Source organism: Dreissena polymorpha, chromosome 9 (assembly GCF_020536995.1).
Source record: "Dreissena polymorpha isolate Duluth1 chromosome 9, UMN_Dpol_1.0, whole genome shotgun sequence".
NCBI classification, from domain to species: Eukaryota; Metazoa; Mollusca; class Bivalvia; order Myida; family Dreissenidae; genus Dreissena; species Dreissena polymorpha.
This window is the reverse complement of record NC_068363.1, coordinates 39,581,264-39,595,638: the sequence shown is the minus strand read 5'-3', so window position 1 is coordinate 39,595,638 and position 14,375 is coordinate 39,581,264. Positions and strand designations below refer to the sequence as shown.

At 33.7% G+C, this 14,375-nt stretch overlaps 1 long non-coding RNA gene across 1 annotated transcript; it reads right to left on the bottom strand.

Moving 5' to 3' along the window:
* Positions 1-2,190: 2,190 nt before the first annotated feature.
* On the bottom strand, positions 2,191-14,324 carry LOC127845182 (uncharacterized). Its single transcript, XR_008033100.1, has 3 exons — positions 14,198-14,324; positions 5,912-5,996; positions 2,191-3,628 (listed from the first exon to the last, which is right to left on the bottom strand). It is a non-coding gene; the product is annotated as an uncharacterized LOC127845182 (long non-coding RNA).
* Between the last annotated feature and the right edge of the window lie 51 nt (positions 14,325-14,375).

Below are 14,375 nucleotides of genomic sequence, written 5' to 3'. Positions count from 1 at the left end.
TCATTGTGTAAAGAATGATTGAATCATCATCAACATGATGTATATCGTAATTAACATCTTCATCAACGGCATCAACATCATGAACATTCCCTTGATCATCATCATCATCATCATCACCATCATCATCACCATCATCATCATCATCATCATCATCATCATCATCATCATCATCATCATCATCATCATCATCATCATCATCATCATGTTTAACAAACTAGCACTAAACCAATTTAGTCCCGTGTTGTACTTTAGCATGATATCAAATGAGCGCGATAATCAGAATGTTATCGATTTGTTCTTTTAACGCAGATACCTTGAACGCAAAGGTGATGTGATAGTGAGAAGGTCGCGCAGATAATGTCTTGTCCAGGGAGCTCGTTCTATTAACAAAGATACAGCGAAAGTAAAAGTGTAATGATACCGAGTCTGACTGTCGCATTAGTTCATGTGTTGTCCAAGGACCTTATCACAAATACGTCGAAAGTTATAGCTTGGTTATACCAGGAATGATGATCGCAGCAGTTTATCTATTGTCCAAAGAGCGTAGTGATACATAGAGTGCCATACGGGGCGATTATTAGAACATTATTATTTTAAAGCAAGTACTAGTTAATTTAAGTAGATTTTGTAATACTCAAATAATACATGTGCATGTCCTGAAATTATGTTTATGCAAGCATATTGCATATGTTAATAATGTTATGACCTGAATTGTACAGTTCGTGTGCAGAAAAGCTAACAACCTGTATGTTGCAACTGTTTTGTTCGGATTTTACCTTTTTAACTGAATTGTGTACTAAAGACTCTGGGCAAATATCTTCTACTTGTAAACCTCCCATGTGGGATAAAGATTGGTCAGTTTTATTATTGTGTTCGTATTAGTGAATATGAAATAGACTAAAACATGGCTAAATTCGCAATGATATTATGATAATACTTTCAAATTTATTTGCAAATGCTATTATACGAAAGTTTTCTTACGATCCCGACACAAACAAAAACTTTTACTTAATCCATATAAACCATACATGCAACATTAAAATGAGCATAACGAATGATAGGTTAACAAAATTGTTCTTATATAGATGATTTTTGTCTCTTTTGAATTGAAGTTATACACAAGTTATGGTAAAAACAAATTAGTGCATAAGAATATATCTTTTATATAGTTATTTACATACATCTTATATTTACTTATCATGAACGGGGTTTGCACCACATTTTGTTTACGTTTGATATTGAACATTTTGTAATCGTCCTTGAATTAGTTTGAAGTGCAGGAGTTAGTATCTAAATCGTTCTGTAGAAAAAATTAATATGATACAAACAGGAAAGAAAGCGCGAAGGCAAGTGGGATCGAGGGAAAAACGGGCTTAATCACTCAAAGTGATCGATTAAAATATACTTTAAAATCGCCATTCCTAACTGTGTCTTCTAAAGGAAAAACAAACTGAAAATGTTCAATATAGTATTAAAACATAAATAAATACGTTAGCTTTATTTTTAACAATACATGATGAGTGAATGAACACATGGATTATGTCTCAAATTGTAATACCAATATTTTATTATATAGTTTAAATAAATAATTATTTTTATAAATTTATAATATAGCGATGAACTCAATGTAATCAATTAATCATCAAGCAGCTACACCAACCATTCTGTTATGTTTTGCTAGTTTTAAAACTAGAACATTTCTACGTATACATCTATATACAAGATACATGTGAGTAATGGAAAATTGTATCGTGAAACGAATAAACAGAGTCTTTAGTCTTTTTGTCTTTATTCTTTAGTCCTAACATTCACTAAATAAACCTTTTGTGCATGTACGTACATAAACATATTTTATCACGGTGCAATTATGCAAGTCCAATGAATTTAGATCAACAGATATCCAGAAAACTTGGAATGAACTTAAGAACGACATGCAATCCAACATAAAATTGCACAATAGTGCATATTTACACCGTTTTGGACTTTTGGGCTATATGTTGGAGATTCGTTGTTCTTGATAGTTAGTTTTGTTGTTCACACAAAAACTGTATTGTTCATTTAATGTAATGCAAATACAATCATGTTTAATAATTGCCATATTTTTGCATAGAAATAAAACAACAACGTTTGTATGATTTCATGTTTTGATTGCCAAAATGGAAATTCTCGCTTTATCAGAAATTAATGACATACATGGTGATTGAATGAAAACATGGATTATGTCTCAAATTGTAATACCAATATTTTATAATATAGTTTAAATAAATAATTATTTTTATAAATTTATAATATAGCGATGAACTCAATGTAATCAATTAATCATCAAGCAGCTACACCAACCATTCTGTTATGTTTTGCTAGTTTTAAAACTAGAACATTTCTACGTATACATCTATATACAAGATACATGTGAGTAATGGAAAATTGTATCGTGAAACGAATAAACAGAGCCTCAAAACACGGGTATCGTCCTAGTTAAGAGGTAAATGATTATTGCTAAATAATTTCATGGAAAAAAATTGCATTCCGATGTAAAGCTCCCAAACCGTTTTAGTAAAATCAGTAAACATAGTCAATAGATAGGTCTTATTGGCAACAACCTCAATTCATCTCGAAAAAATAGGCAACCAGTGTTTAGGAATTTGTTTCAAATTACATTATGTGACTTTATGATTTATTTACTTGGGTCTACTTGCAGACAGTGTTGCACCAAATATTAGAATGGTAAAACTTTGGTTAGGCAGACAGGTTTTTACAAAGTGGCATTATAGCATTGTAAGCAAATTAACATTCATGGCTTAAATATAGTTTCAATAACAGTTCTTATGCGGCTAACCATACAATCAAAAACTTTTAAATTATAAAGCTTGTGTAATGCTTTTCGATCAAAACGTTCACGTAACGTATATTATAAAAACAGCGTTTTTAAAAGTTTTTTGGTCTGAGTAGATTTTACTTAAAGAAGTTTCGGGTTCGAATCCCGGTAAAGTCGGTCGATATAAAAACAGTCTTGATGTTATAAGTATTTAAATCTATTGCAAATATTACAGCTTTGATAGTAAATCTATTTAATTGAGACGTTTTAAACGTTCTTCATCAATGCCCTTTTACATCTACCTGCATGATTTTTAGTCCTATTATACGTAGATTGTTTAATTGAGATTTAATTGCAATACACATATAACGTACAATTTCGGCTTAATGTCCCAGTTTACAAATATAAATGGTTGAACTACGCCACTTCCTGTTTTCATATTAATGGAGCTCACTTGTCATTACACAATCATATGACTGTTCATATATGATACGTGTCTATAAATAGCATCAAGCGTATAATGGTATAAAAGGACACTTCGATCGCAAATTTAGCAGTGTTCGTCCTTATGCATTCCGCGAATGACTCATATAAATATTGTTGTGCAAGGAATAAGCGGCGAAGACCGATGTATTACAATACGTCCAGAGCGTAATATGTTCAATAATTATTATGGTCTATATTTTTTCATAACTCCGTTATTAACATTGTTGGCTTTGTTCATTTTAGAATAAAAATCATATAACAGTAAAACTTAACTTTAATAAATACAGTTTTCCCTTCCGTTTTCATTCTCCTCGTAAAGATTTTGTCCTAAAAATACAAAACGAATCAATATAACAACACGTGGTTTTTTGTCTTTTTGAATCAGAGCAAAAAGTGACAAGTTAATCAATTAAATATCAAGCTGTATCCGAATGTTAATATTCATTTATAGAATTGTGTTCCTCAATGGTGGTTATTAGATCTAGTTTCAATGTGAGATCATCCATTTACTGATGCAAGATTTGGTTTTAAGTATAAACTGCATCCAAATAGCCTAATTATTAAGGTTTAAAATAAACAAATACACATGACGGGAAGCATCATCTTCTCCAGAAGGAGAGAACACACTTATTATATATTCTTTAATTTATGGCAAGGTACCATTTGTAAAACAGTTAGACACAAAACAAATGCAATAGGCAAAATAAACATGTACATAACAAATAAAAATACAAGTAATGAAATATTTACATATTGACCTAATGCCGCTTAAATTTTAGTGTTTTATTAATAAAAAACGTCCTCTGGATATTGTAGTGATCTTTCAAATTATTGAAAATATAAGAAATTATTCTTTTATCTAGGTAAACTTTTCGAGAAAAAAAGAATTCAACATCATACGAGAATAAATATGTATGATAAAAAGGCCACCATTACGCCACTTGTGGAAGGAATTGTACAAAAAGATATAGACAAGGGCTGTTTGTAAAACATGCATGCCCCCCCTATATGGGCTATAAGTTGTAGTAGCAGCCATTGTGTGAATACGTTTTTTGTCACTGTGGTGGTGGTGGTGGTGGTGGTGGTGGTGGTGGTGGTGGTGGTGGTGGTGGTGGTGGTGGTTGTGGTGGTGGTGGTGGTGGTGGTGGTGGTGGTGGTGGTGGTGGAGGAGGAGGAGGAGTAGTAGTAGTAATAGTAGTAGTAGTAGTAGAAGTAGAAGTAGTAGTAGTAATAGTAGTAGTAGTAGTAGTAGTAGTAGTAGTAGTAGTAGTAGTAGTAGTAGTAGTAGTAGTAGTAGTAGTAGTAGTAGTAGTAGTAGTAGCAGTAGTAGAAGTAGCAGTAGCAGTAGCAGTAGCAGTAGCAGCAGCATTACAATACCAATACTTAAGAATGATCAAATGGAAAAGGTAACCTAGCACTGGCAGTAAATATGGGGCTCATTTACAGGTCAGATTTGGAATCTCTGCTGTAAAATGAGATTTTAAATGAATTAAAGGGAGGCAAATGCTGTAATAAAAAGGACATGCATAAACGGTAGTTGTTTCCCTTGTTTGAACCATGCTAAATCCTTAAAATGCCTATTTCCAGTAACTGTGACCTTCTCCTGTGACCTTGACCTTTGACCTAGTGACCTCAAAATCAATAGGGGTCATCTGCGAGTCATGATCAATGTACCTATGAAGTTTCATGATCCTAGCCCCAAGCGTTCTTGAGTTATCATCCGGAAACCACCTGGTGGACGGACCGACCGACCGACCGACCGACCGACCGACCTACCGACCGACCGACCGACCGAAGGGGGGCATAAAAATTGGTTTACAGTCGTTCTTGCGTATTCAATCATTATATCCCTATAGTAAAAGACAAACGTGTAAATTGCATGATACACGATGTCTTATTCATAACATATTTGACAGTTTAGACTTACAAGCTCATTTCATGTTTCTATGAAATGCAGTTGTTTAAGTAAAAAAGACATGCACATGTGTCGTCGATTTGTGTGAATGCTTTGGACGTGCTCGTCATGACTATTTGACAATATCAGTGCATAACTGGTCAACGTAGGGACATGGTGGATGGCGAACAATAAATACAAACAGTTTTCTGTAGTACACATGACGTCTTCAACACTATAAATAGTATAAATAGATTGTTATACCACGGTAGTTAATTAGTAGAAATCTGGTTTTATAAATATTAATAAAAAAATAAAATAATTTATCTATATTTTGTGCATAACAAAGCAATAATAATACGCATTGTACTTAATGAAATTAACCATTTTAATGAATCGTGTTCATGTAAGAATGAGAACTACTGTCACCTGTTCTCCAGAATTTGTGAAATGGGACTTAATAAGTATGTTTTTTCTAACTATTTTCTTTAAAAAATGATAATATTGGTATGTAAAAGCTATTGGCTGTTTAATGTATACCATGTGCTATAACATGCATATATACCATGGACATTAAGTACGGTATGGGTGGGATGCCCTCGACCCCCAAATACCTATTGACGAGGATAATAAAATATGTTTAACGGAAAAAAGCAAACGAATTGTTTCAATACAAAAATCATTACAGAAGATTGGCAGAAGAAAAAGCAACTTACTTGTGTAAATTAGTCTTATATCATCCTCTAATGGTAAATTGAATGATTCCTTCATACGTCTCTTAAATTCTCTTATACTGTCGTTCTGAAATAACATCAGCTTGCTTTAGCGTGTACCACCATAACATCGAATTATCATTTGTATTGTCATAGCTAACAACGAATCGAATTCTATAAAGCTATATTAAACTATAAAAGACTACGGCTTAAAGCATGGGGATAGGGTTTCTATATTTTTACGACTAAACGGTTGTCCAACTTGTGAGTTGTGACGCTCTCAAATATTAAGCTTCATTTTATATTGGTTATATTTGGTTCCAAACTATTCATCCCATATAAAAAGTATCTCTTAATTCTTTGCGCGTCTTATAAGACTAGACTGAACGGTGGATCTGCATCGAAGGTGTATGCAAGAGACATTGTGTTGTCAAGAGACCCGGACTTATTACCCTGGAAGAAACGCCAGGCGGACAGGGAGCAAAAGTGCCACGTGGCTATGTCCTTGGTAAGTTGCGTATGATAATAAATAATAACGTAATATAAACAATTAAATACGTATTTATTTATCCTATTCAAACGCAAGTTTAATTACATAGTTTTGACTGTATATCATCAACGTGTAAAGAGAGAGCACGAGAGAGCCGGATCAATGTTGTCAGTGTTTTTGAATCATAAATAACTATTACAGCTATATGTGTGTCTGTTTGCTTGTCTGATACATGTCATGTTTTTAACGATTCTCATATTCCACGATGCTGCTATTTTTACACGTTGGTAATGACGTAGATTGCAATTCACAGACGATCTTTGTTCTGTTCTTGAATACATTTACTAATGTTTGTATGTTATGAGTAAAGCCATTCTTATTAATTCTTACAATATTTTTACCAAACCTTCGATATATTTTTATACATGGCGTTAAATATTTCTATATACTGTTTTCGTGTTCCAGAGCCTCATGCATCGTACACTTTTTGTTTTTGCCCTTGATTCAGGGTATGTACCTTTTTCAGGCCCAGAGTCACTGAAAAGTGTCTCCAAAACCACTTTGGATGCTGGCGACTATGCATCTCGATGTACTTACAGAATAGGCGCACATTGTCATTTTTGCAATTTGCAGTGGGCCTTTCGACTTTCAAACATATGGCTTCGCTTATTGCTACATAAATTGGGGATTTTGAACAAAGATTTCTTATAATTATCGTACGGCTTGCGGAATAAAAGAATGTCCTTAATGTATGTATTTGTGTTCAAGGCAACATAGCACTGATCAGCGCGTTATATGCCAATATTGCAGCCGCCAGGGTGGCAAACACTTCGAGTTTTGCTGATTTTGCCTGAGGGTTTGAAATTCTGGTGGCGTAAACCAGTGTGAAAATTCGGGATGCGTTGGGAAAGATACAAGGCTTGATCTATTGAAGAATGGCGAAATAAAGGAAGTGGTATGAGTGAAGTGTCCTACGATCCGAGCGTGTCCAACTTGTGGTGCATTTTGTTTAACACATTGAAACATGCACACACATTTCATGCCTTTGTGAAACGATTTTTGCTTCATATGTTTAACAAAAAGCAGACTTTGACGTAACAAGTTAAATATGATATTAAATATTAAATATTAGTATACAACATATTATACGCATTGATACTTTATCAACAACAGAAATTCAATTGGCGAAAATTCCTACATATGTTTTGGAGCAGTGTCAATATTGAATAAAAACCGATCAAATTATGAAATTACTAAGCTAATAAGACATGTTGTTGAGTATGTTTATTATTATAAATGGCGGGCTTAGCATCCTTATTTGTCTATCGCATATCAGGTAACTTCGCTATCTTTAGGCATGTGTTTTTCATTGTACATGTCAGAATTGGGTGTTCCAATCTATATTAATACACTGTACGTCAGTAGAGGGTAGTTAGGTAGAGCAAGAGACCGCCGAACATTACAGTCACACAATTTGTTATTGTCATGAGGCCAATAGGCCATTACATTTAACTATTAAGATAATTTTTTGAACGTTGGAAACGTTGTGTTGAAATTAAATCAATAAAAATAAATCGTTATGAACATTGCAAAAGGACTTTGTGTATGCTTATTATTCAGTTTTAAAGACTATGTCACACAGTCATTTTAATGGTGCTCGTGACGATCATGATTGAATCTGAAATAAAAAACCACCATACGCGAGGCCACGGAAAAAGGACAACTTGATGAGGTCAGTTTATTCATTAATTATGGCAATCGGGAAAAGATTTTCAAAATTTATAAAGTTAGGAATGTAAAGTTAAAGGCGCCATGACAACGACATTTTTAAGATTTTTTTTGAAGAATTTTACGAAGTTAGAAAGTAAAAGAATAGTAATAATTATAATGGAGATTGTTTGAATGCATGGTAGACGAATGCTTTTGCATTAAATTTATATAAGCATGGCTGTCAATTCGGCGTGTGAGCGTATCTCATCCAGGGTTCTAAATCAAAACCTTGGCATCCTCATAATTTAGAGAATAAGACCCAAAATTGAGACATATCAATAGGTAGGCATACAAGTAATGATAATGATTGTATATAAAAAGAAAACTGTCTGTCTCACCACAAAGTAAATAGAGGAAATGGCAATTTATAAAGTCTATTAGGTCACGGTATAAATAATTAAAGTATGTCAGGCAAACATAGTTATAAAAACAGGTCTTAAAATTCGGAAAGGCATGTACGTTAAATATCAAGATATTAAGATGGTATAATTTTTTATGTCCCCCACTATAGTAGCGGGGGACATATTGTTTTTGCCCTGTCTGTTGGTCTGTTGGTTGGTTGGTTTGCGCCAACTTTAACATTTGCAATAACTTTTGCAATATTGAAGATAGGAACTTGATATTTGGCATGCATATGTATCTCATGGAGCTGCACATTTTGAGTGGTGAAAGGTCAAGGTCAAGGTCATCCTTTAAGGTCAAAGGTCAAATATATGGGTCAAAATCGCTCATTTAGTGTACACTTTTGCAGTATTTCAATATTCAAGATAGCAACTTGATATTTGGCATGCATGTGTATCTCATGGAGCTGCACAACTTGAGTGGTGAAAGGTCAAGGTCATCCTTCAAGGTCAGATGTCAAATATATGTGGCCAAAATCGCTCATTTTATGAGTACTTTTGCAATATTGAAGATAGCAACTTGATATTTGGCATGCATGTGTATCTCATAGAGCTGCACATTTTGAGTGGTGAAAGGTCAAGGTCAATGTCATCCTTCAAGGTCAGAGGTCAAATATATGTGACCCAAATCGCTAATTTTATGAATACTTTTGCAATATTGAAGACAGCAACTTGATATTTGGCATGCATGTGTATCTCATGGAGCTGCACATTTTGAGTGGTGAAAGGTCAAGGTCAAGGTCATCCTTCAAGGTCAAATATATGGGTCAAAATTGCTCATGTAATGTCACTTTTGCAATATTGAAGCTAGCAATTTAATATTTGAAATGCATGTGTATTTCATGGAGCTGCACATTTTGAGTGGTGAAGGGTCAAGGTCAAGGTCATCCTACAAGGTCAAACGTCATATAGGGGGACATTGTGTTTCACAAACACATTTTGTTTGAAGAAATGTTACGATATTAATTGATTTAACTAAGATTGTATTTACTTAGACGTTCTAGGAAGTTGTCATGACGATATTTCAGAGTAAAGTAGGGGGATAACGGTTAAATAGATGAATATCAACACAACGCAGATGAAAATTTACAACGCCTTTCACAACAAATTGAAGACCATACTACGAATAGCATGGGGACATCACTGTGTTTTGCTCTCAAAGCATATTACATGGTTCTTATTGCTGAGATGAAATCAACGAAAAATCTTCGAAAAGACATTGCGTGACGCAAATATGGACAAACTAATTGTGACGTCTAACACTATGGAATGATGCAGCGGTTCATCTTATTGACGTGCGGATTTCAACCTTATAAATCTGGCGCCGTAAATACATCATGGGAAACTACCATAGCTATAACCTTGTAAGAATTTTGACCACATGAAGACTAATGTCCCAGGAAAAACGATGGCACCAGGTTCAACAACAACAACAGAAACGACTACGCGACGACGACGAATTCAACAACAACAACAACAGAAACAACAACGCGATGACGGTAAATTCAACGACAAAAACAACAAGAACAACAATGACCTAGCCAGCCTCGATGTGAACCTTTATACACAGGTCAACGTAGCCGACAGCGTAGAAATGACGCACTTATCTCGACTTGAACATGTTGAACGCAACAGCGTATTTACTACGTGCTATTCACATACACAGCTTGGAAACGTGCCTATCTTCTTCGTGGGAGATCCGATTTACAGCAAACATCGTATTCGCCGTGAGCAACGTTTTGATCTTCCATCTGCAACTACCGACATTCAGCAAGCCGAACGATAAACGTCATTGGACATGTGATGTTGTTCCACTCTATTTTGATTGGCATTTAAATTGATTAACATTACATAAACTTATTTATTGCAGCTGTTGTCTTTGAATATTAACACATCACTTAACATGTTATGCATTTACTTCCTATATGTTGTACATATCTTTTTATATACAATCATTTTCATTACTTGTATGCTGGGGTTAGAATTTGTTATGATATTTCAGGCAATGCATTTTTCTATGTAACTTAATAGATTTTCATATCATAAAATATAAAAATCTAATTGTTGAGGGTGAAGTATGTATAGCGTAACAAAGTAAATTATCAAATTATCAAATTAAAAATCATAGTAAAACAAAGTTAATTACCAACAAAAATTATTTAAATATTATTAAATTAAATATCATAATAAATATTACTTAAAAATTATATTACATATATACTAAATATTATAAGCATTGGAAAAGTATTAACAACAGAAGTTCAATATTATTAGAAAATCATGAAATTGGCAAATTCCTACATATGCTTTTGAGCAGTGTTAATGTTTTATCAATACTGATCTAATTATGGAATGGCTAAGCTAATTGATGATACATGTTGGAGAGCGATTCCAGATGATAATACAGAAGAACACACCAAGTTAATTACTGATTGCTTACCTCGCTAATTAGACATGTCTTGGGTGTTGTATGATTTCATGTAAAAAGCGGACTACCATATTTATTCGTCTATTGCATATCATATTACTTAGCTACATTTGGGAACGTGGTTTTTGCATTGTACACGTCACCATTGGGTGTTTTAATCTATATTAATACACTATTCGTCAGTAGAGGGTAGAAGAAGATTCACTTACACGGCCGGACATTACGGTCACACAATTTGTTAATGTCATGGGACCAATAGGCCATTACATTTAACTTATAATTAAGAATATAAAGAGAACATTGGAAACGCTGTCTTAGATTTAAATCAATAGAAATAAATAGTTATGAGCATTTTAAATGACTTTTTTATGTTTATTAATGAGGATCAAATATTACGTCACAGTCTTTATTTCACTTTTGGCACCTTTTCAAGAATGTTGGTTACTTAAAAGTTTTCTCTATGGGCGTATATCAAATACATTCGGTTGATTTTAATCACGATTGATATGGTCGATTAATAGCATACAGTTGCTAAAATAGTTTGAATTTCAACAGCCAATCATATTTCAAGCTGTGTAATATTAAAACGGTTTCGTTTAGTCTTTCAAGGTTACGCATGCTAGCACACTGATTGATAAGAACTATCTTAAAAATATACGGCGTTGATTGTTGTTGTGGCTGACGAAAGTTCAACAGTTATTATCAATGAGATCCAAGATAGCGAATTCCTTTTTCTGCGCAGTTCTTAGTTGCATCCTAATCAATTACGGTGTATTGCGCCAGATTTCGTGGCTTATTTTGCTTTAGTAGATAGTATTGATCATATATCTCAATATACAGAGTAGAAAAACACAAGAAGAATGAAAATAAATGATAACATACCAGTCAACTGGCCACACACGTACATATTTGAAATATTTATACGCGCGTTCTTCGAACAGACCTGTTTGAATGGTTTGTCTGACATTTTTTGGATTCGAGTGTTAATAGTACCGCGAATGATCGCGCTCATGCTTAATAAATGATTTATATGGTTCAATGTTTCTAATTAAATTAAGCACATCTGGTACATATCATGGAATTGTTGAAATCTCATTAAGAATCTCTGATTAGCATACCATAGTAATACTGCCGAATATCTTCATTAAAGATATTTCTGGTCAAAATTAATTTCAACTTCACCTAGTTAACGCGATAGCATTTTTATAACGATTCTGTGACTGGCGCGAACTGGCCATGATACTTTTCAGGTTGGAATGAAATGCATTCAAGTGAGATAATGATTTCACTGCTAAAACGACGGCTTGTTTTAAGCTTGAAACATTTACATGTTTAACGGTCAACTTCGAAAACAAATAAAAATATTTTCGTCAAAGCGTATATCAGGATAGGGAACAACAATACTTTTATGATCTAACATATACGATTGCACAGAATACACTGTGGTAATTACTTAATATAAAAACACAGCCTTTTGTACAAACGCTCTAGACTTGACAATCATCAAAATATAAATGCACGCACACACTGTATTGACGTCGAGGGTTGAGTGTGAAACTGTTCTATCTCTCAAACCTTTTCTTTAGAGATAAATTTTTCATTCTTATCAGGCAGATGACATCGTTACAAAATAGTAGAATCCCTTTTCATACACGATACTTACGAAAAATAGAAAGTCTAGTGGATAACATCTTAATGTAAATGTGAAAAAAAAGTTTCAATAATGCACGTTTTCTATTTTGAAAAGTTTCATCCCTACCCGCGGAAAATGTTATATTCAAATTAATCGGACGCTTACAAAGGTCATCTAAGGTGAAACGCTTAGTTAAACAGCTACGCCGAAAAAAACAACAAGAAAGTGGCATATGGCCTTAACCTTATCCTCAACCAGTTGAAATTAAACAGTTAATGTCTGTAATCTTCTAGAAGACAAGTACCGCTTTGATTACAAATGTATTTTATATATTGATATTAGAGCTGAATACCTACCATCTTATGCCATCTAATAACGAACAAGTATTTATAAACAATAGTATGTTTGTGTATAAGGCTGTTTAAATGAAATCGGCGAAAAAGTTTAAGCATAGATAGTTATCATAGAAAGTATTTCACAACTTCAACTATCATGCGAAACTGCACATGTGTATATTTAACTATTACTGGGCACGATATTCGTATTTATATTTTGACAGCAAATAATTTAGAAGGAAATATAACTATGTTACTTAGAAGCTATTATGCTAAGCTCAATGAAAACTTGTTTTCACTTATTTACATATAAAATAGTGTGCCAGTATTAATTTTGATGTGGCACGATTGCATGTAACGGTTAATGCAAATGCATGTAATGGTTAAAACATGTTAATTACAAAAGGGTTAGTTGAGTTACAATGAAGGTCTTCCCAATTTTGGACTTCAAATCCATTTTATTCGTTACGGTCTTATAAAATATGTATGAATACCTAACGATAAGTCGCTGGCTTAAATTTTATTTGGTTAATAAAATAAAATAGAAAATTTGCTTAACGAGTTCAGCACAAACCAAACGCATTCTTTTATTGCTAGGATTTTGGGTGGAAGCACACATGACGCGTGGCGATGTTTAACGTTATATGCTTTTAAAGACGCTGAATTCTGCAAACCATTATATGATCTATCAGTTGCGCAAACAGCGGGTGAATTACGCGCGGTTGATTCACTCAAGTCTCTTACACATCGTCGGCGAATCAGACGCCAGCTACAGTGTAATATGTGCTGTTTCTGTGGTCCTTGTAATAGTTTCTCCTTCTTAACATACTCTGGAAAATATTGAAAAAACAACCGGTAAATCGATGGTCTGGATTTCTTTCTCCGGATATATATATACTTTACTGAAATTAATCCAAGTTCATTTGTACTTTCTGCAGTAATATTTATATATTATTTTTCGTGTGAATTGTATTTTTTATTCTTCATAGGTTGACAAATTAGTCATTAATTGCATTAAAACACATCTCGGTGTAGGGGCGTAGTTACTTAAATACAGTGTAGGCCGCAGCATACAAACAGAGAGTCAAACAATACAAATGCTTACTCATGCAGACATATCATAAGGGAGCGTGTTTGTGTATGATCCATGGCCATTTATTTTCATAAGACTATCTCTCTTTTGTTGAAACATACACACGGTAAATGCACTAAAGGTCTTTTAGAGTACATACCATGAATATATGATCCGGGCATGATCCAATATACTGTGTACCTCGATGTACCACACAGGATTGAACTGAGATATATAGATAATGTACACAAGAACTATAAGGTACTCATAAGGACTATTGTGTAAAAATCGTCTATAAATGAGCATATGTGAGGAAAAGAACAGAACGAAGATAAATC